Source organism: Symphalangus syndactylus, chromosome 15 (assembly GCF_028878055.3).
Source record: "Symphalangus syndactylus isolate Jambi chromosome 15, NHGRI_mSymSyn1-v2.1_pri, whole genome shotgun sequence".
NCBI classification, from domain to species: domain Eukaryota; kingdom Metazoa; phylum Chordata; class Mammalia; order Primates; family Hylobatidae; genus Symphalangus; species Symphalangus syndactylus.
In genome coordinates this window covers 34,454,191-34,478,713 of record NC_072437.2, presented here as the reverse complement: position 1 = coordinate 34,478,713, position 24,523 = coordinate 34,454,191, and the positions used below count along the sequence as shown (strand labels likewise).

Genomic DNA, 24,523 nt, shown 5'->3' with positions numbered 1-24,523 from the left:
ATCTGTGCCTGAGCACATTTATCACTTGAATTTTTTGTTGTTGTTCCTGCATCAGTACCATACTTTTAAATACTTGCCTTTACAGTATGGTTTCATGTGTGGTTGGCTACAGCTTCTTTTTCAGGCTGATTTGTTTCTATGATAATACATACATATTCTTTTATATACATTTTAGAGTCTATTTTTTAAATATCTCCAATATTTCTTTGATTTTTTTTTTGTTTTGTTTTGTTTTTGAGACAGAGTCTCACTCTGTCACCCAGGCTGGAGTGCAGTGGTGCGATCTTGGCTCACTGCAACCTCTGCATCCAGGTTCAAGCTATTCTCCTGTCTCAGCCTCCCAAAGTAGCTGGGACTACAGACACCCACCACCACGGCCAGTTAATTTTTGTATTTTTAGTAGAGGCAGGGTTTCATCATATTGGCCAGGCTGATCTCAAACTGCTGACCTTGTGATCCACCCGCCTCGGCCTCCCAAAGTGCTGGGATTACAGGCATAAGCCACAGTGCTCGGCCTATTTCTTTGATTTTTATTGAAATGCTTATTCTTGGTTTGTTTGGGTATAGAGACATCATATACTTTTTTATGTTATTATTCATATTTTGACATATTTTTTATTTTCTGAAGGAAGTATATTAAAATATCCAATTATAACAGTTTATCTATCCCCATAATTTTGTCAGGTGCAAATCCATTCCGGCATGCTTATAATGATTTTTTTTCTTTCTGATGTGCTATTCTTTTTCCAATAGATAATTTCCCAGCTGGGTGCAATGACTCACTCCTGTAATCCCAGCAGTTTGGGAGGCCGAGGCAGGCGGATCACCTGAGGCCAGGAGTTTGAGACCAGCCTGATCAACACGGAGAAACCTCGTCTCTACTAGAAAATACAAAATTAGCCGCGTGTGTTGGTGCATGCCTGTAATCCCAGCTACTCGGGAGGCTGAGGTGGGAGAATTGCTTGAACCTGGGAGGCAGAGGCTGTGGTTAGCTGAGATTGTGCCATTGTACTCCAGCCTGGGCGACAGAGTGAGACTCCATCTCAAAAAATAAATAAATAAATAAATAAAAATAAAAAGATAATTTCCCATTTGTCCTTTACAGTATCTATTGAAATACATTTTCTTTGAAAACAAAGTGGCTTGCACTGATTTTTATTTTACATTTTTCTAGATTATAATAAAATTTATTGTTCGTATAAGGATATGTGAGAATAAAACATATCTAAATCTAATTAAAATTTAGAAATGTTTGTTTATTTAATGACATATTGGACTAATAGAACGGTAGACAAAAAACAAAGTTTATTTATTTCAGGATTACAAGAATTCAGAATAGTATAAGTATATGCATGTTTTCATCACCCATTGTAACAATGAACAAATCATCACAAGTTCTGCCCACTACATTTATAGTGACATTTCCTTTTCTCTTGTTATTTTGAAGCAACTATTCCACTCTGTCATTATAGTGCAAAAGCAGCCTTAGATAATTAACAAAGAGTGCGGCTGTAAGCTTTATGTCTAAAAACAAATGATATGAAGAATTTGACTTGTGGCCATCATTTGTTCACAATTTGGTAACTACTGGTTGAGCAAATATAAAATTTGGGCCTTTACATTACTCTCATTTAACACCCTGAAAATGTTACTCCAAGGTTGAGCTTTCATGTTGCACGTGAGGTATGAGATAAGTAATTTTCCTTTTAGGCGATCTCTTTTTCTAAGACATATTTTGTACATTTTCCTGTAATCTTTAAAGCTTTTAAATTGCATTTTTGGGTGCTTACTAACTTTTCATCATTCATAACTATTTTTGAACCCTATAAACTTTTTCAAGGTGCCATCTCTATCAATCTTTAATCTTAGGAAATCAACATCATTATTTATTCAAATTTATTTATTCTTTAGATTTTTTTCTCCTCCACCTGAAAGTGCATGATCAAGAATGTTGACAGGTCCACATATCACAGTCATTCCTGTGAATTGTGTTAAGCATTTTTAAATGTTTTCTGATCATGCTTTTCTTTTAGGAGAAATTTTGACTGTCTTTCAGTTCACTGTTAAAAACATGATTGCAAAACAAACTCTATCAAGAAGATAAATAGATCCAGAAAGACATCATGGTGTACAAAGAAACTACCTGTCCTTTAGCTATAGCCATCCAACTTTATCAACTGAACAGCAAGTTCTTTGTTTTTCAACCATTATATGTTTAAAACCCAGTATTTCAAATGGATCCCTCTTTTAATTATTTAATATGGCTTACTATTCTTGTACACTTATGATTTTGAGAATATTTGCAAAACTTAGTTAACATTACTTATCCCTTTTGTCAAAAACTTCTGCTGTAGTTTCCATAGGTTACCACACTTGCCATTATTTTTTACTTCTGTTTTTTGTTGTTATTTTATATATATTGTTGTTATACATGTATTTATTCTGTGAGTACATTATTTTTCTGGATAATATTTTTCTCCACACTCATAAAACTTGCCTGATAATATGAAGGGGCTGAGCAGGAAGGCTCAGGTTATGGCTCTCCTCATTATTACTATTTTTTCATGTGTTGAGTTTTATACCAAAGAATAAAGAACCCATTGCCTCAATGGAGGGTTTTGGTCATTATTGTCTGTAGGATCATTCTGTATGTCATTTCCCAACCTCAAAGAGGTAACAATTAATTCTGTTCTTTTGGACAACCTATACACTACACTATGCTACTTGAAGAGTTGTCCTCTGTTTTCATTTCCTCACTTTTGAGGAAGGGATGATGTATTTTCAGAAATTTCCTATTTTCCAGATTGTGTAGTCATCTATAATTCCACACAGCTAAGTTCCCACTGCCCTAAAGTTTCTCTGTCACCCCCTAAACTGCACTGGGCTGACTAATATGTTTTAATTCTTCACAGTTACAAATATATTATCCAAATTAGTGCAGTGGTGGCTTTGTTAAAATATTTCCCCCTATTTTTATCTTGTCTGAAATAAGGTAGAAGCTGGTGATATGTCAATCTTAAGTATTGAAATTTGAAGCTATATATTAAAAAGTAATTTTTTATGGTTTTAATCACATTATATTTATTTCACTTACTGGATTATTAAAAATATAATATCAGAAAACATTATTAAAACTCAAATTTTACTACAGCACTTGCAAATTAGAAGGAAGAGAAAATCACTTTTATTTAATCTTTTCCTGTTAAAGTATTTAATATTCAATTCTTTTTCTTGTAAATATCAGAATCATTTTTGTGTATAGATTGCTATACTACATGCTATAGCATTTTTTACATTCAAGACTATTTCTTTAAAGCATATTGTTTTGAAGTAGAAAACCACATCAGACTATGAATATTTTAGCATCTTATGCCATAGCATCCTTCCTTTAGAGATGGTTACAGACATTCCACCACAACTTCCTCAAATTTAATTTAAAAAATACCAATTTAGTTTCTGAAATGACATTTTATTGTTGATATTAACCTTCAGTACTAGCAATGTTAAAGTTTCCCACACTGTCGTATATTTCTATAAATGTTTTGTGAATTGTCTCTTCAAACATTGTGTTCATTTGTGTGGATATCTCAATTTCATCACACAAAATTAAATATAATACAATGAACATATTTAACTTATCCGGTTCTTCCAAAATATTTCAAAATGTATTTTTATGTATTTTTTACATTTTTATATTGACAAATTTATCTTTTAGTAGTTACAAATCTCTGTTCTTTGTTTGCACATATTGTATTTTATCATGAAAACGATAAATATTATTCCCATTCATTTTTATAAATATTCTTATTAATATTCCCATAGTATCTGTGTTTTGATTTCCAAATAATGTGTTTTTTTCAAATGAGAAAAATGTTTTCTTCTACATTTTGCAGGTCTAAATTTAGTTATTATATTCACAAAACTACCCTGTAAAAATCAGTTTATTTTTATGTTGAGTTATGATTCATCCATTTTTTGTGTAACAACTCTTTAGAGAAAATAGTTTCTATTTCTGGACCATTTCCTTAATAATCTGTTTTTCTCTTTAGTAACAAAATACTTATAAGCACTGCAGCTATTTCCAATGATTTACTATCTCATTATGTTTCCTTTGTAAATTCTTCTTTGAGAATTTTATCTTGTTCATCTTACATGCACACTGAATAAATGGGAAAAGAGATACGGACATCACTCACTAACAAGAGAATAGTGTTTATGTTATTTATTATATTTCCTTCATAAAAAAAGCACCTGCAAAATTCTTGTTTACATTTGTATAATCCTCTGCATTGTTTTTCAATAAATAATTTCTTATGCATCTTGAATCAAAACAATAAAATTTCAACATTACCAACTTGTCATCAGTTCTGTCTTTCCATTTCTATATTATACATGTTTTTATTTTCTATATGCCCTGGAAAAAACTTATAAAATTTACTCTTTTTGATACAACCAATTTTTTTTGACATTTTGCCCTGCTTACTGATACTATCATTAAATTTCTTATTGATGTTATTATTAAATTTCAGTGGGTTGTACCTTTGAAGTGTTAAAATAACCTCTGCAAGCCTGAAATTATTTAAAATGTCAGGTAATAACTGCAATTTTTCTTGATGGTGTTCAGTCAAAATAGTAAATAAAACCTTTATAAACTAGTGTGTGGCATTCAAATAAAAGTCAAGAAATATATTTCCACCTTCAGATAATATGAAAGACTATTACAATGAATATCTCATTTTTATATCTGAAATAAAATTTACATTCAATATATGAATGTATTTTTGGATGTTTTGTGAACATATTCATAATTTTTACTTTACTCAAGTAGAACTATGTTAGCAGTTCAAATTGTATATGTATAATGGCAGTATAATACACAATATTAATTTAATTAGAATTTTTCAGACTAACGGATTCAAGTTTTTATTCTAAGATGTCTTGTATGTTTTCGAACAATTTTAATTTTTAATTATATATCGCTAAACAATGATCATTAAATATAGGGTTGGTTGGTTAAATTCTCCTATATCTTCCTATGCAAATTATCTCAGGGATAAATTTCATGAAAATTTACTGTTTAGATAAGATAAAAACTCAATTTACTATTCTTAAAGGAAGCTAAATAAGAACTTACCACTTTCTTTAACCACATGGAGGGCAAATCTACTTGAAACAGAGATATTAAATATATATATTTACAAAGTACAAGCAGAGTACCCAGTATCTGGCCATGATGCTGTAACATTTTATTAGGATACACACACACACACACACACACACACACACCATAATTTTTATGAGATCTGAAAAAGAAAATACCAAGAGGCCAGAGAAGCGACTGATATACTTTTCTTTCCCCCAGTATCACTCAAATTCACGTAATTTTCTCCAAAAGCAAAGTAAAGAATACGGCAATATGGCTCTTTTGTCACTGCCAAACTGGGCTCCTAGATACTCATGACTCCTTGAAGACACAAAAAGAGTACATTCCCTTTGAAAGCAGGATGCTACTACCTTCTTACTGGCCCTACTTGAAACAGCAAGATTCCGTTTCATTTTGTTTATCACAAATTGATTCATGCTAGTCCATCCAGTTCTAAGGAGAAGCAGGTAAATCAGCAATCCATTACAAATGAAGTAGGTTGTCTGGGATGTTGCAAGGTAAGAGAGCATAACATACTTATTTTTTCTACTCATCAACCTTATTTTTTAAATGTAATTTTTGTTATACTCAATATGTTTGTGAAAGCATATATTACTGGAACTACAAAATATTATATATAGTTAATCAATTTCTGACAAATTATTATATTTATGTATATTTTGTTCTATATAAAAATGTTGACAGCTTGAGAACCTTTAATTTTAAAGTAGGAGTTATCAGTTAAACCAATTATATCTCACATCAGAAATAGAAAGGGAAAAAAGATGGCAAATAAAAGAAGAAAGGTTATAAATAAGTTACATTTGATATAGTAATAGTCAAATAAATAATAGACAAAGTTACTATTTACACACAGCATTCACCCCTAGTCAGGTTCAAACCCACAAGCTCCCTTTTCTTCCACCACAGTGAATGACTGTGTATCCTGCTGACTGCATGCTCTCATTATTTCAACTTCTACACCAGATACTTTCTAAAAGTATATTTCCAAAATGTAAAACAATCATCAAGCCAGTTTTTGACAAATTAATCTTTTCTCATATGTAAGATGGATAGAGGCAAATACCCATTGGAATCATCTCCTGTCAAGATTCTACCCATTCTTATGTCCTGAGGCAACTGATAATTTTTTATATATCCTTTACTAAGAATCTCAAATAGAAATGCTGTTTATGTATTTTTTACAACTAACAAAAGTCTTTGTACCATAACATGTTCCTGTTATTAAAGTCATTTATATCTACATTTTCTCCACAATGTTATAAATCCAGCATGGATTAAAGCCATAATTTTACTTACCCTTTAGCCTTCAATTTCTCATGTTTTAATTATTGTTAAGTATACAAACATGTTTTGAGCAAACAAACTGTATGTGAGTTTGGAATACGGAGGAAAATGGGTAACGGTATGCTGGGAGGAAAAAGAAGAGTTCGAGAGCATGCAAAACTATGGTACTTTTTTTCAGTGTAACCTTTGGCAAGTTTAAGGATGTGAGAAAATATACTAAACTTTGGAAGCTTAATGTTTCCTATTAAACAAAACACAGAAAATAAAGTTCAATTATATTTTCTTTAAAATTTTGTAAATTGGGATTGTCACAAACAGACCTAAACCATTTTTTTTTTTTTTTTTTTTTTTTTTTTTTTTTTACCAGTGAATGGTTTTGGGAAAATACTCTTGAACCTTTTATTGGACTAAACTAAGTGAACTAAAAAGAATATGCTTTTAGGATATTTTCAATCTGAGATATTCTTGTCACTCAGCAATTCTCATGTCTCTAAGAGACTAAAAGAATTAATAATAGTAAATTATTTTATACAAACATTTATAATACATCAGTTTGTATGAACATTTAAGTCAATAACACAGAGTTCGTATATATACATATATATATATATATTAGCATTTAAGTCAAATAAGCCAGAAAAAATGAGAGAAATAGTTGAAAATTATTTAAGAATGTAATAACATTAAGTATCTTGTAAAGCTCATGTGATTCAAGTATAATTTTTTGTTCTAGTAATTTTTCCCACTATTATATTTGCAAAATGAATATCTCCTAATTTTGTTTATTACTAAAAATGCTTGTTCCACCTAAGTAACAGATATTTGTTTCTGCTACATTGACCTTCACTAAAACAAACAAACAAAAAACACTCATGTTGGTTCCTTTGTATAAATGCGCTTCAAGGACAACTGATTTTCTTTACACACCTCATAAACGTCAAAACTTCCTTTGCTGAGAGCTGATGTTTTTACACGGTGTCATTTTTCTTCTTCCCATGGGGTAACTGATGCCTTTACTGTAACCACATGAGTCACCATTTATGATTACCGTTGCCTAAGACACTTTGTCCACTGCTGTTTCTCCACATTCCATTGCTGTGTCATGTCGTGGGAAGCTGTGCCTCACTGAGCACTTGCTGCGTTTCTCCTGCCTGCTGCGTGCTGGTGGTTTTCCCTCCTCACCTCACCATATCGCAGCTGTCATCCTGCTGTCATCTGTTTTCTGTGGATTTCGTCCCCAGCAGCTCTGTTACAATGTGCATCGCCTCATTGCTCAGAAGTCGGCTGTGATCCAAGAACTTAAATGTGGCAATCCTTATAAATAAAAGCTTTTGCCGATGCTCTTAGTCATCATAAGTATATTGAAATTGTATATGCAGGGCAGAGATCAGTTTCATACCTGCCCACCTAAATGACTGCAAAACAACTAAATAAATTTACTAAGGATTTCAATATTAATTTAAACTGGGTAGCAAAATGAATAAGGGGTCTCTATTATTCTGAAATATCCAGAGAAACAGACCAATAGGATACATGCATGTGTGTATGTGTGGGTGTGTGTCTGTGTATGTATATGTAAAACAAGGAAGTGGCTCACATGATATGGAGGATGACAAGTCAAAATCTGTAGCGTGGGTCAGCAGGCTTAAGAGATAAGGAGTGCAATGTGCAGTTTCAGCCTGAAGACCAGTAAGCAGAGACCAACGAGAGCCAATTGCATGAGGAAGCCTGCAGGTAGTCGACTGGAGAATTCTTTATTGTTCTGGGAGGCTGACATTTTGTTCTAGTGAGGCCTTCAACTGATGCGGGCCACCAACATTTTGAAGAGTAATCTGTTTTACCCAAAATTTACTAATTTAAATGTTAATCTGATCCAAGAGCACCTTCAATGTTTACATAAAATTAACCCTCACAGTATGTGTTGAAGTATATTCATTTCATTTTAAATACATTCTCTCATTTTAAATGAATCATTTTTATTATTTATTTAATCTGTTTAACTGTGTCCAGCTTGGCTATCTATACTATTTTCATTTTCAAGATTACTGTAATTAGCTGATCTGATGTTTCAATTTAAGCAACATCATACTGTAAACATTTATATATGACATGTTGTGAGCTTAGCAATCACAGTAAAGAGATTTTTTGAAATAATTTTTTTAAATGAAGAAAAAAATCAGTGAGTTGCATTATGATTAATACATATTTAAACAAAATTTAGGGACAAGTATTAAATAGAGTTGTAATAGAAGGAAAAATATATTTGTATTATTAGGCTTCCACCAATTTCGGATTATATGAAAACACACGCAATATTAAGAGTGTAATACCCGAAAATCAAAAAGAATTGCAAAATGACATGGGGCTCAGTCGCAATTGAATGCGTGACTTCTATTTTGGTTTGTAGTAAGGACTATTGCACTTTGGGAGAGCCTACATGTTGGGAATGAGAAGTATTTCAAAGACAAATAGATTGCCAAAAAAATTCCAAGGATAAAAAGAATAAGAAAAATTGAAAATAGATGGAAATAAATAGCATGTGTCTTTACATATTCAAAAATATATTCTGAGCAGTTACAATGTGAAATATAGTTTTGGAAATTTAAAAGAAAACACAGCCATTCACACTCACAATGAAAACTCAGAAACCTAAACATATGTTTCAAATATTATAAAATAAATGGAAGTAAGCTAGGTGTACATCAATGGTGGACTGGATGAAGAAAATGTGGTACATATACACCACGGATTACTATGCAGCCATAATAAAGAACAAAATCATGTTATTTGTAGCAACATGGATGCAGCCAGAGGCCATTATCCTAAGTGAATTAACATAGAAACAGCAAACCAAGTACCGCATGTTCTCACTTATAAGTGGGAGCTAAACATTGGTTACTCATTGATATGGTTTAGTTTCTCATTGATATGGTTTGGTTCTGTGCCCCCATTCAAATCGCATCTTGAATTGTACTTCTGTAATTCCCATGTTTTATGGGAGGGACCCAGTGGGAGATCACTGAATCATGGGGGCACATTCTGCCATACTGTTCTCGTGGTAGTGAATAAGTCTCACGAGATCTAACGGTTTGATAAGAGGAAAGCCGTTTCACTTGGTTCTCATTCTCTCTCTTGCCTGCTGTGATGTAAGATGTGCCTTTTGCCTTCTGCCATGATTGTGAGGCCTCTCCAGCCACGTGGAAGTGTAAGTCCAATTAAAATCTTTGCTGTATAATTTACCCAGTCTTGGGTATGTCTTTATCAGTAGCGTAAAAATGGACTAATACACTGAGGGACATACAAATGAGAAAAAAAGACACTGAGGACTACTAGAGTGGAGAGGAAGAGAGGGGTTCTTGGACTGAAAAGCTGTCTATTGGGTAGTACGCTCATTACCTGGGTGATGGGATCATTTGTACTCCAAACGTCAGCAGTATAATATGCCCATGTAACAAACTTGCACATATACTCTCTGAATCCAAAATAAGTGTTGAAAAATATAATGATAAAAATAAAAATAAAAGGACAGCCTTTTAAAAAACAAAAACAACAACCAAGAAAACCCCCACATACTTTGGGGACATAAAGGTAAGACCATTTAAGTTGTATTTTAAACATCATACATAATTTTAATAGAGTAGTATACTGTGACTTTAGTGATGGAAGTTCCATGTGAAGTATGTATTGCTTTTAACACACATTTGCAATCCAGTAAATGGTCTATGTAAATAATAAATGCATTTAATTAGAGATTACATGAGGCCACAAACATCATCATCATCATCACCTTATGTTGGAATTCGGGCAGCAAATTTTAAGAGAGGAAATTAATGAAGCTAATAAAAGCATTGCTATCATCTACATAGACATTCCAGGGGATACATCAAGAGCGGTTTGAAATATAGAGTTTGAATATATAGTCGTAAAAGGTAATGTCAGTGTTCATACTTCTAAAATTTCTTTGTTACATGTTATTTTTATGTTATTATTTATGCATTTTATTTTTTAATACTAGTCTCAAATCTTTTAATTGTATACTTATTTTAAACATATCATTTGGAACTTGGATCCATGTTGTATCTTTAGGGTTAAAACATAATTTCTTTTTTTTTTTTTTTTTTTTGAGACGGAGACTTGCTCTGTCACCCAGGCTGGAGTGCAGTGGCGCGATCTCGGCTCATTGCAAGCTCCGCCTCCTGGGTTGCCGCCATTCTCCTGCCTCAGCCTCTCCAAGTAGCTGGGACTACAGGCGCCCGCCACCACGCCCGGCTAATTTTTTTTTTATATTTTTAGTAGAGACGGGGTTTCACCGTGGTATCCATCTCCTGACCTCGTGATCCGCCCGCCTGGGCCTCCCAAAGTGCTGGGATTACAAGCGTGAGCCACTGCGCTGGCCTGGTTAAAACATTTTCTTAAAAACCTGTCAAGTAATGATTACAACTTCATGACTTACTTATACATAATATATTCAGGGACTGTATTATCTTTAATATTTGTTCTTTAGAAAGTTTATTTAAGATTACATGGCCTGGCGCAGTGGCTTATGCCTGTAATCTCAGCACTTTGGGAGGCCGAGGCGTGTGGATCACCCGAGGTCGGGAGTTGGAGACCAGCCTGACCAACATGGAGAATCCCCGTCTCTACTAGAAATACAAAATTAGCTGGGCATCGTGGCACATGCCTCTAATCCCTACTGCTCAGGAGGCTGAGGCAGGAGAATCGCTTGAACCTGGGGGGCAGAGGATACGGTAAACCGAGATCGCGCCACTGCACTCCAGCCTAGGCAACAAGAGCAAAACTCCGTCTCAAAAAAAAAAGAAAATAAAAAGTTACACTTAGTTTTCACTGATCTGTGAAAAAGAATATGTAGCTGTTATCATAATAAATATCTTATATAACAATTTTAAATATTGCTGTAATGAAAATACTTCTTAATGTATGAAATTTTGCTGAATATGTTAATCAAAAATAGATATTTGATATTTTTAAATGGTAAACTTTTTAGAATATATGCCTCTTTAAGTCTTGTTATAAGAGAATTGTTAATTACTTGTATTAATTTCATTAATTGCCATTAATAAGAAATATGCTCCTTTTTCTAAAGTTTGTATAGCTTAAGGGAAGCTCTGTAAATGCAATAATGACTATTCATTATTGCTATTGAGAAAAGTAAGAAAAGAGCCAGAGCCTGGAAATGCACACTGAAAAAAAAAATCTGTATAGAACCAAGTGTGAGTGAAAATCTTTAAACAACATATTATCTTGGTAGTAAACTGACATCTGGATTCAGGTGCAGTATGGGGGCCCCCTGCTTCTTCACATTAGTGCACTAAATTAGCAATCAACTAGTTCATTGTGAAATCAACTGCTGTTTCCAAACAAAGGATGCCAGCATCCAGTGTCAGGGTTGCTAAGTGCCTGATTACACAAAGACAATGATGGGCTGCCAAAGCAATCCTTTAGCCTAGCTTTAACACTAAAGCCAAGAGGCATTTGGTATGCAGAGCAGAACATAGTCAAACACGGGTAACTGAAGGATTTAAATTAGGTTGTTTCTGTGTAGTCCCCTTTTCTTACAATCACATCCTTATGTTTTCCTTGGACATAGTAAAGGGTATGTTTGGATCTAAATAATTTTTATAGAAATAAGTAAAGAGCTACTAAAATAATCAATTATATATCTTTATATTCATTTCATATTCATCGGACCCGAAGTGGTTTTAAGATATATGTATATTCACCTTTATTTAACCCAATTGCCCCAACCTCCAGGCATCCTTTGTTGTAGTTAAGGTCCTAACAATCCCGTCACAAAAATTATATTAGATGCTCCCAGTTAAAATTTACTTACAGCCATTTTCTTAACCAGGACTTCACACACAATGGCATAGTCCTCTCCCTGAATAGGGCCTTGTTGTTAGTTATCACCCTTGGCTTTCTGAAAATAGACATGTTGACTGAGCAATCAGGACAAAGCAGGAAAATGAAGGCTGTTTTCTTCCAAAAATGTCTGACATGCTTGTGTGCTTGATCACTGGACATATTAGACCTTCAATCATTCCGTAGCTTACTTAGAAGCTGTTGTCTTCAACTTGCTTTTTTCCCCATTGTTGTACCAAAAATTTCATACTTAGGCAATGTAATAACCATAGAAATGCTTTAGACTCTCATATTTACATATATATGTATATATATATGCATGTATGTGTTTATGTAAATATATATATATATTTACATAAACAGTCCAGGTCTCAGTCATTTACTTTTACATCCAACTTCTTGTTGTCATTTCTGTCTGGGATATTTTAATTCTTCCAATTAAAGTGTCTCGTACAGAATTCTTTATTTCGGTAATGTCATTACCAAATACCTTATTTCACAAGTTAGGGTTTGTCATTTATCTTTGCCTCCATCCTTTCCCCTGCAATATCCTTCACTCATTCAGACCACCAGCATTTCTTACATTGTAATTCCTTTGTCCTTCTCCAGTCTGTTACCATGAGAGATATATAAACATGAGAAGATAGCCTTGAAATGAGAAGATAGGCACGAAATACTAGTCATCAGTTCTAAGATTAAAAAAAAACAAAACAAAACAGCTTCTCTAACAAGACATAGAGGTCTCTCAGTGACTTGGATCTGGCCCAGTGATTTGAATCCTTCCAATATTAGTAAACTCATCTTTTTTGTCCCTTACCTGACACATCAGGAACCTGCACAGTAGATTTTGTATAGTTTCCAGACAAACGTGGTCTTCTGCAATACTCATTCATGTATTTATTATGTTGGAAAATACAAATTTGCCATTATATAGAGCTTCATTTGGTCTTTGCTTTCTCTCTTTCTTCCAAAAATATGCTTCCTCCCTACCCTAGCTGGTTGAATTTCTATCATTATTTAATCCACATCAGGTGTCACTTCACTGAGTCTCTTACATGTCTACATCTGATGACTCATTCATCAGGTGTCACTCTCTTGGACTCTCTTTCATATCTACATCTCTAACTCTGTATTTGGTATTGTATTAGTCAGACTGCTTCAGAGAAACAGAAACAACAGGATATCGAGAGAGAGGAGAGACTTATTATAGGAATTGGCTCATTTGATAATGGAGGTTGCAAATCTAAAATCTGCAGTGTGGGCTGGCATGCTCAATACCCAGGAGACCAGGTGGCACACTCCCAGTCCAAAGGCAGGCAGCAGAGACACAGGACAATCTAAAAGTGCAGATAAAGTCTAACAGCAATTTGCTGGAGAATTCCTAGCTTGGGAAGGTGGTATGTTAGTTGTGTTCAGGCCTTCAACTGATTGCATAAGGCCCAGTTATATTATGCAGGGAAATCTGCTGACTCTGACTCGAGTTTCACAAATAAAATGTTAACCTCATCCAAAAACATCTTCCAAGTTGACACATAAAATTAACCATCACAGGTATATATTTTAATAATTGCGTATCAGCCTTTTTTATGGTCCAACAATATTTGTGATTGCAAACATTTTTTCCTTATTTTATGACAAAATTAGTAAAAAAAAAAGTCGTATATTGTAGGTGATCAATAAGTGGTTATTAAATTATTGCAGAGGTTTATCAAGTTTCTCTAAATCTAAAATTATTCCGACATGAAAACCTCACTTGACTTATTGCTACCTTCTCTCTAAACATGAATACATTGTTCCAAGTACTCAATTCCCACATACTATTGCCCCTTCCAGCAGGCTACATGAAAGAGTTCATACATATTTGACACAATGGAAAGAGTTTGGCTAGTTACCAATTTTTCTGGATTTCAACTACCAGGGCACATAAATAGAGACATTACAAATACCTTGCATGCTTATTATCATGTAAATTTTTCTACACGACCTGCAGTGTTGTCTTCGTATTATAGATATCTCCTCCACCCTGTACAACTAACTCCCTTATATCATGTTAATATTCTATCTAGTGAGTTTCAGGTTAATTTAGTGTTGTTGTTTAAAGTAACTGGAAAACATGTGCAATGATTGATAGATATAGTGGATTACCAATGAACAGTGAGTTTCTGAGAATCTCAAATTAAAATATTAAGCATATTAGGCAATGGCATATGTGTAATTAAAAGAAAAATAAAAAGTATATAACGAATCACTGATAGTTAATGATTTTCAATTCTGAGGTAAAAGACATTATTTTCTCCACTGTGTAGTTCTTTAATATTTAATCTTTTAACATGAGCCTGTATTACTTTTTATACAAATACATGTTTGTGACGGGAAATATAGTATACAGTATGAAAGATTATCATTCATCATTACAAAAAGCATCTTATGCAAAGTAAGAGGTATGATTGGCATGGGTAAGACTTCTTTCATTCACTCTTTAAAGAAATAGAGTTTACACAAGCAGTTCTATTAGAATTACCAGTTAGATTTGTGTATCTATCGATCTCATATGTACATACATACATACATACATATATACGTGTGTGTGTATATTTCTATCATGTATATGTATATATATTTCTATCATATATACAATAATAAGAAAAAATGAAAGTAATCTGAGTTGTAATCTTTTTTTACTGACCCTAATATGTAAAAAAATTGGTAATAAATAAATTAGTGAATAATCATGACATAATCTTTGTTTTTATAATAGTCAAGATTTCAAGATTTGAATATGCTATTAAATCTATAGGTGAACTACATATAAATTCTGGGGCATCTCCATTGAATAATTTTATGCTTATAAAATTAATAAGTAACTAATATTAAATTTTTTTTAAACCCTTTTCAAGTAAATATATTCATGTATCAGAAAGATAATGCAAACTATACATGCCACATAGGCTTTAAACTTTTAGAATCTGCATTCTGAAGAATGTTCATGAATGAAAAGTTTCTAGCTATAAATAGAAAAAGGAAACACTAAATATTTAAAAGAAGCCAACTTGTCATTTTCAGGCAGAAGGTATGGTCTAAAGGAGAAAAAAACTGCATCTGTATGTCTGAGGCACATTCCCCTCATTCTGAAGAGTCTCAGCTGCTGTTTTTCAAAGCTGATGTGAAAGACAATAGAAAGTAGAGTTGTGACATAAATGGGTTGGGGAATTTATAAAAGGAAGGTGACATTTAGTCCTAGAATTTCTTTTAGTGCACTTGTCCTGCTATGTTTGGTATAGAATTTTATTTTAATTCAGACACCTCAGAGTAAAGTATTCAGCTTTTAAATTTGTGGTTCTAGAAAATATTTTGTAAATATTTTAAAACATTTTTCTGTTTCTTCATTAACAGCTACATAAATTGTGCATATAAGACAATTTCTACTCTCTGTCTGATCATTTACAAGCTAAAGCTACATATGCTAACATTTCCCACGGTGGCAATGGCTGCAAAATTGGAGTCATGCCAAACTGCATTTTAGTTCTGACTGTGTCACTTACTAATTGTGCGATTAATAATAAAATTCAAATTCTCTAGTCCTCAATTTCCTCACTTGAAAACGGTAATCTTTTTTCTAAAGGAAACATTTGTCTTAATGTCTAATACAATAAAAAGTTGAAGGAATGCATTTTGTGAACTTTGGTCATTCAAAAACCATTAATTGGATACACAGATCCCATGCCAGATGATAGAAATACATCTCTGAAAAATAAAGACATGGTTTCTGTCTTCTGGGACCTAATGCATTTGCATACCTCAAGTTATGAAATACAGAGCAATAATTGTATTATTTTTGTCTCTGTAAAATACAGAGACAAAAATAATACCTACTTCAGCTACTATGAGGATTAAATAATATGCCAGGCACCTGGAAATAATTACATGCTGGGTACATTTTCTATTTATTATTAATGCCGTCTGTCTCCTCTACATCTCTAATGCTGCCTTCAATATGCTCTTCCCAAAATTAAAATCTGGATACTTTTATTATAATTAGAAAAGAATTATTTGGAGAATAAACTTGATTTATATAAACAGTGAGGGTTAATATTCACAACCAATGTACCTACTTTTTTTTTTTTTTGAGATAGAGTCTCACTCTGTTGTCCAGGTTGGAATGCAGTGGCATGATCTCAGCTCACTGCAACCTCCGCCTTTCCAGTTCAAGCAATTCTCCTGCCTCAGCCTCCCGAGTAGGTGGGACAACAGGCACCCGCAACCATGCCCGGATAAGTTTTGTAGTTTTCGTAGAGACAGGGTTTCACCATGTTGGCCAGGCTGGTATCGAACTCTTGACCTCGTGATCCGCCCACCTTGGCCTCCAAAGTGCTGGGATTACAGGCATGAGCCACTGCGCTTGGCCCAGCAGTAACACTTCTATGTATTTATCCAAAATAATTAAAATCTGGATCTCAAAAAGGTTTCTGCACTTCCATGTTCACTGCACTGTTATCACCATAGCCTGATGTGAGCCCAACCCAAATGTCTAAACAGAAAAAAAGGGATAATAAAAATGTGTATATACACAACGAATATTATTTAGGCATAAAAACGTGAAATCCTGCCATATGCGACAGCATGGATGAATCTTGAGAACATTATGCTAAGTAAAACAAGCCAGTCACAGAAGGACAAATACTGCAGGATTCCACTCATACAATGTATCTAAAATAGTCCAACTCATAGAAGTCTAAAGACAAATGGTGGTTTTTAGGGACTGGAGAAAGACAAATATGGGGAGTTTTCACTGAGTGTGAAGTTTCAGTACTGCAAGATTAATGAGTTCCAGGGACATTTGTACAATATTATGCTTATAGTTAACAACGCTATTGTTATAGTGTGCACTAGAAAACTTGTTAAGCTGATAGATCTCATGTTATCTGCTTTTGCTATAATAAAAAAAATATTTTCTTAAAAAGTCATTCAGGTGACAGAAAATATATTCTACACAAATTTGGGCCTATAGAAAAATTCAAAACATTGGAAAGTATATGAAAAATATATACAAAAAATTGGAAAATATGTAAAATATATATATACTGTGTCCAGTTTCTTATTTGAAGATAATGAAATGTGTAAATCAAACATTATGACAGTGTATTGCAGAGTTTATAACATATGTAAAAGTAAAGTGTACAATGATACTAGCACAAAGGGTGAGAGATAAGAAGATAAAATTTTAAAATTCTTACAACAAACATGACAAGGTAAAATATGATTTTAAGGTAGACTGATAAATTAAAGATGCTAATTGTAAACAGAGAAACCATGGAAAATTTAAAACCAAAATAAATATCTAATGAGTAGGGGAAATATAAAATACAAAAAATAATCAATGTATCAAAAACTGAGGAGGAACAGAGAAAATCACCAAGGACAGAATAGATAAATAGAAAACAACAAAATTAGACTTAAACATAATCATATCAATAATTATGTTAAATGTAATTTAATAGTACACCACAATTAAAAAAACAAATTTTGGATTGTATTTGTTTTCTAAAAAGCAAGGCTCAATAATATACTGCTCATAATAAAGAGCTATGATATGAAAAAAGATGGGTCATATCACATATTTCATGTCACATATTATTATGAGAGAATAAAGAATTTACTCCATGTACATCAAAAAATGATTTATCATTAGTCATTAAGGAAATACCAATTTAAGCCACAATGATATATCACTCTACAGTGACCACAATGGTTAAAATTTGTTAAAAAAAGCAAATTGACAAAAAATTATTGTAAGAATGTAGAGGATATAGAAATATCATTAATTGCTAATAAGAATATAAAATTGTACAAATACTTTAAATATTACTCTGACATTCTTTGTCACATAAATTTACACAACCCTATGAATCAGAAATTCTATGTGTAAGTATTTCCCAAGATAAATTGAATCAGATGCACACACAGAGGCACAGAGACATATAAATGTTCAAAGCTACTTTATTTTTTTAAGGGTATGGGATATGTGAATATATGACTTTTTAAACCCTTACATAGATTTTTATATTTAAGATATGTTTGTGGCACTATGTACAAATGATACTTCGATGAAAGTTAATAATTTTTAAAGAAATAATTTTGAGGGAAATACAACTTAGCTAATATCATTCTTGTTTTGCATTTTTCCTGCTTTAATTCCCTCTTTTCTCAGATATCTGGAAAGAAAAGACTAGCTAGCAAGCATAATAAATCAGAAACTTTGAATTATTAGCTACTTTATTTCAAAAGTAATTGAATAATATTTTTATCACATATACAGAAAGGTTCCTTGAAGTGACAAAGCTATAATCTTATTGCCCGTTACACTCGCACTGTTAGGCTCTCCTTGAATAAGCATTAGCTCTGAAGAATCATTACTGTATGAATAAAACTTGACACTGAGTTTTAGGACACTTGTAATTTCCTACGCAAACACAGGGCTTATAGTATTGCTAACACAAGTTTGCATTTATTCTGCTGGCCAGGGTACTGGCAATTTTCCTTAATTATAAAATGTCCTTATGTTTTGAGCATAATGCACATATGGACAAGGCAAAATGTTAGCAATTAATCCTTAAGTAGAAAGCCATGTGGATACAATGCATCGTGAGTTATTGTATGCTATTGCAAATCCCACAAAGGGGCTCTAGCATCAAGAGGTTCAAAATAACTGGCTTTGAACACATAGTTAAAATTAATATAAAGTGTACTGCCACTGGCACCCAGTGTGCACTGCAAGAACCATTTTAGACAAATGCGTAGCCTAATCTCATACCAACTATAAATCATGAACTTTTCTCTTTTCAACTCTATTGAACTATGGCCTTATTTTCTAGTGAGCAATTTCAACATTCTTACAGTTAAAACTGTAAAGAAATGGCATACACGTATAAAGAAGATTAAGCCATTTGTTGAGGTTGTCAATGATCTGTTTTCTATACCAATCTCTCATTGGTGATGGTCTGATATTTTTTATAAAACTTAGGATAGATCAGCTTCTTCTCTCTTAAGACTATAGCTAGTTCGTATTTATTCATTGGAATTTATTTTTTTCAAATGTAAGATTCTAAGAGTAGAACTCAATGTTCTATGTACACATTGCAGATATTATTTCTCAAATTATAAATAAAATATTTTCTATATAATGCTAAAATGATATTTGTATGAGGTATACCTATTCAGGCATAATACAATATGTGAGGATATTTTATATGACAAAGATTTTTAAGAAGTAGAGGTGAAGATTAAAAGAATAGCATACAGAAATATTATTTTAAGGTGCATATTTACTTAATAACAGATACACAGAAAATTGAATTAAAAATGTAATCATTGCTTTATGTTTACTTTTTTAAAATTGTTGGTCATCATATTAGTTTCCTAATACTGCTATAACAAAAACAATCAATAGGGTGACTTAAAACAACAAAAAAATGTATTCTCTCATGCTTGTGGAAGCCAGAAATCTTAAATCAAGGTATTGACACACGCTATACTCTGAGATTTGAGGGAATAATTTGTTTTGTTCTTCTCTCCTAGCTTCTAGTGGCTTCCAGTAATGCTTGGTGCTCCATGGTTTGTAGTTTCATCTCTCCAACACACCTTCATTTTCACATTCCCTCCTCTATCTCTCTGTGTATGTGTGTGTGCCAATGTGTGATGTCCAAATTTCTCTCTTATAAGGATGCCAATCATACTGGATTTAGGGCCCACCCTAACCAAGTACAGTGTCATCCTAACTTGATTACATCTGCAAAATCCTTATTTCCACATAAGATCACATTCAAAGATTTCCAGGGAAGACAAATTTTTAGGAAACACTATTAAACCCCGCACAAATACAATAAAATAAAGTTCTTCTTGTTAGCATCATGGTGAGTATTCCCACCTGTCATCAACAATAAAAAGTATTTTTAATGTCATTTCACTTTAGATTTTTATTCTAATTCAACTCAGTAAATGAAGTATGCCACTTAATAATTTATTTACTGTTTTAGTCACAAATACTTACAGAATACCTATTCGGTGATACTGTGGTAGCCACTGGTGATTTAAAAAACAATAAAAGAAAAAAAACAAACCTAGAAATCGACAATAATAAAAAACACCCAAGCTATTAATATTTGTCTTAAATATATTGACTTTGACAAATGGATTTGATGCCATGTTGCTAAGTGTAGGGTGCCTAATGACAATAATAATGCCATTTCAACAAAAGATATCTTCCTTGCAGGATCCAACGTCATTTCATACGGGCCCTTGGCTCCCAAATGTCAGTTTCCTGGGTTCTGGTAGTGAACAAATGATCAACCACAGCAATAACAATTTAGTCATAGACATACTGACAATCTGCTGGCATTATAATAGTATTTAGTTAGAAGAACAAGATTACTCGAATTATTCCCTAAAACATAGCACCCTGTATGTGGTTACTATAGGCAAAACATACGAAAAGAAATAAGCAATATCAACATCTGTTACCTGACTAGTTTTCAACCTCAAATTCTAATACATAAATTTCTGAACTAGCTGATTTTCAGCATATTTTTCCCATCATAAAATAATTATCTATGAGAATCACCATATTTGGATTATCTTCAATGCTTGTTAAACATAGACATTCTTTGGTCTAAGACAACTAATTTATTGATTCAGAATCTTTGTGTATATTTATAAGCATTTGCATTTAAATCAGTTCTCTAACAGAATCTTACATTAAAGTCCAAGAACCATTGCTATAGCCCATAAACATCATTACTAAGAGGGAAAATAATTTCTTTCAACAAGAAGGATTATAGAATAAAAAATTTAAATGAAGCAGAAGGATTAATAGAGAGAAAGAAGGTGGAAGAGTGTTCAAATTACTACAAATAGCAGCAAGAAAATAATTGTGGGGTGGGTAAATAGAATTTTTAAGGAAAGTCATCTAAAATCTTTGTTGATGAAATAAAATGTCCAAAAAACAGAGTCAAAAATTGCTGAAATGTTCATCTTAGCTATAGGCAAAACACATAGGCAAACAAATTTTTATTTTGGCACTATTTATTAGTATTATGACATATTCTTGATGCCTGATCAATTTTCCTGCTTAGAAGTGTAATTTTTCTTCTTAGAAGTACTATCCTTGGAGAATATAGAACAAAAAATTATGAGCTTCTTCTAGTGGCTATAACCTTGTTCAGAGAAACACTTTTTACAGAAAATTATGAGAAGCATCTAAATATTTCTCTTGAAATTTGGGATCAAGAGAAATCAAGGGAAAATACTATATTTGACTAATGTTACCTAGGCCTGCAAAATTGTTTTCCCAAGTTACATTTCTGTATTATATATTGAACATCAAAAATATCTCCTTTTTCAGAATGCAGAGCAAAGAAAAGATGAGTGAAATTCTAACCAAGTTTATATGTTGCAAATGTGAGTCTACTGGGGGGATTTTCAAGTGAATGGACAATCTAAATTACTGTCCCTTGCTTGTGGAAACATACCCAAATCTTTTGTAAAGACCTTTTTGATCTGGTCCTTGTCTATGTTTCTTAACTGTGTTGTTTAGTTATCTCTATATTCACCTTATCATCTTAGCATGTTAAAGTTAGCCCTGTCCATACCTAAGCACAGGGTATTTACATCGCCTCAAAGGTTTTTTTCCAGTTGCCTAGATCATGAGCTACACATTTTTAATGGTTCCACTCTAAAGACAAATCTTTAGACAATCTTTCTACATCATTGCAAATGTAAACTATGCATATTTCTTTACATACTCATACTTTCCCTTTTTGCTACTTCTGTTATAACTTACACTATTCCCTTAAATAATGGGAGTTATTAACAAATCTCACTTCCCCGGTAGAATATGTTGGAAGGTAGATTTACTTTCTTTATTTTGGCCCCAGAGATTGTATCATAGTAACTGCAAACAATGTTAAACTTTATGTGCAGCCTATTCTGCAGAATAGTAATAGCCCAATACCTTTGTGTTCCGGAAACAGGTTATGACAAGCAATCATCCTTCTTAATATGATTTAGGTAAAACTCACTGATACCTTATTCACCTCTAACAAAGCTAGACACAGAACCTCCAAATTTCCATTATTTATCTCATAAATGATTAGCTGAACTGCTTGTCTGTAGGAGTTCAGTCAGGGTGGTGGGAAAAATTATAAGTTATAGAGAAAGACGCAAACTTTCTTGGAAGGCTGGGAGGTTTTGCAAAAGCTTCATAAGATAATTTGGCTGAAGGCAACAAAATTCTCTTATCTGGAGCCTGAGAACAAAAGGTAGATAACAAGCAAGTGTAAAGGAATTGATCTAGATAAGTTAGTTTACTTAGGCCTGGGAACCTGACCTTTAATCATTAGCACGTAGGATTGCTCTCTGGGCAGGAGTTGTGGGGGGAGCATTTTAATTACCCACAAGTGTGTTGACTCAAAGCCTCTGTCATTACATCTGTACTAAAAAAATGCCTGCAGTGCCAGCATGTCAGGGCTGCGGCCGCTGTGACTTTTTGTGGCATCCTCTTCGATGTCTGTGAGTGGCCCAGTCTCCTAGCCATGCAGCTAGGCAAAAAAAACCTGTGTCTGCATACATTTTTCATCCGTCATTCAGCCAGAGTCTGTGGATCAGGCCTGGCACTTGTCTCCACTAATTAGTCAGAGAAAAATCTTGTTAGTCAAACTTTGGTTAACTTTTTCTCTTTTCCCCAGGCCTCTTTACCCACCTCAACCTAAATCAAAATACAGCCCCTCCTTAAAAGCCCATCCTGAAATAGGTTGTTCTCAGGATAAAACACTCATTGCATCCTTACATTCCACTTCACCACTTATGGTTCCTTCTAGCCTGTTTACTTCTCTCCATAAAACAAAATAAAATAATAATAATAATAAAAACCCTTTTGTCTCACTTTAGAGACACTTCAAGAGTTTTCTTGGTTAGACCATTCTCCTTATTGCAAGAGTCATTTTGAATAAAGTTTCTTCTTACTTAGGTATGGAGTTTATTTTTTATTTCCTAATGACTAGTAAATGTGTTGATATATTGATGAATTAAAATCAACTTATTATTTACCACTACCCCTTAAAATCTTCTATATCTTCTGTTTGCATAAACATGCCATCATCAGCATCCAAACAATAAATGTATAGTGACCTTTAATTTTCCTTATTCTTATATTTAACCTGTACCTCTATTTCACTATTACTGCAAATGTTTTTCTCTTTCTAATTCATTTCTATTGTCTTAGTTCTGGCTTTGAGAACAGAGTGGGACTCTAACTCATTCTCCCTTCTCCTTGTATGTCTTCCATTTTACATTTATTTTTGCTATCATATTCACATTTGCAAAATAGAAATAGTTCCATGTCATAAGCTATGGAACAAGTGTAATTAGTTCTGTGTAATTTATAGAAAAGAAGTGAAAATTTCTTGGCTGAGGATACAGAGAAATAACTCACTACACCCTCTGTTTCCTTTCTGCTTTTACCTGCTACTTCTTATTAGAAAATAATTTTATGTATTTGCTGCTTATCATACCTCCTGGCCATTTATTATTTTTCGTAATTTAATTTTTAACTTTAGTTATCTTTATGAATACATAATATTTGTACATATTTATGAAGTGCATATTGATATTTTGATACAGTTATACAATGTGTAATGTTCAAATCAGGTTGTTTTAAATATCCATCACCTCAAACGCTAGTCATTTCTTTCTGTTGGGATATTTCAAATTTTATCTTCATCTGTTATTTTGAAATATATTGTTGTTAACCATAGTCACCCCATTGATTTTTTCCCACTATCTAACTGCATGTTTGCACTCATGAAGCACCTCTCTTCATCCCCCAACCGCACACTTTCTCAGCCTCTGAAACTATCATTCTACTCATCTCCATGAGGTCCACATTTTTAGCTACAACACATGAGTGGGAACATGTGATATTTATCTTTCTATCCCTGGCTTATTTTACTTAACATAATGACCTCCAGTTCCATTCATGTTGCAGGAAACTAACAGGATCATATTCTTTTTTATGGCTGAGGTATATTCTGTTGTATTTGTTTGCATAACACATTTTCTTGATGGAGACTTAGGTTGATTCTCTATCTTTCATTATTGTGAGTAGCGCTGCAATAGATATGGGAGAGTAGCTAATATTGA

The 24,523-nt window shown here is 33.0% G+C and overlaps 1 long non-coding RNA gene across 3 annotated transcripts in view; it reads left to right on the top strand.

Annotated features, from left to right (window-relative positions):
* Window positions 1-4,395, top strand: part of LOC129463847 (uncharacterized) — a 32,484-nt gene extending 28,089 nt beyond the window's left edge. For all 3 annotated transcript variants that reach the window (XR_008651305.2, XR_008651304.2, XR_010115911.1), the window contains one exon: window positions 754-4,395. This is a non-coding gene — a long non-coding RNA (uncharacterized lncRNA). The remainder of the gene's footprint in view (window positions 1-753) is intronic.
* Window positions 4,396-24,523: the final 20,128 nt, after the last annotated feature.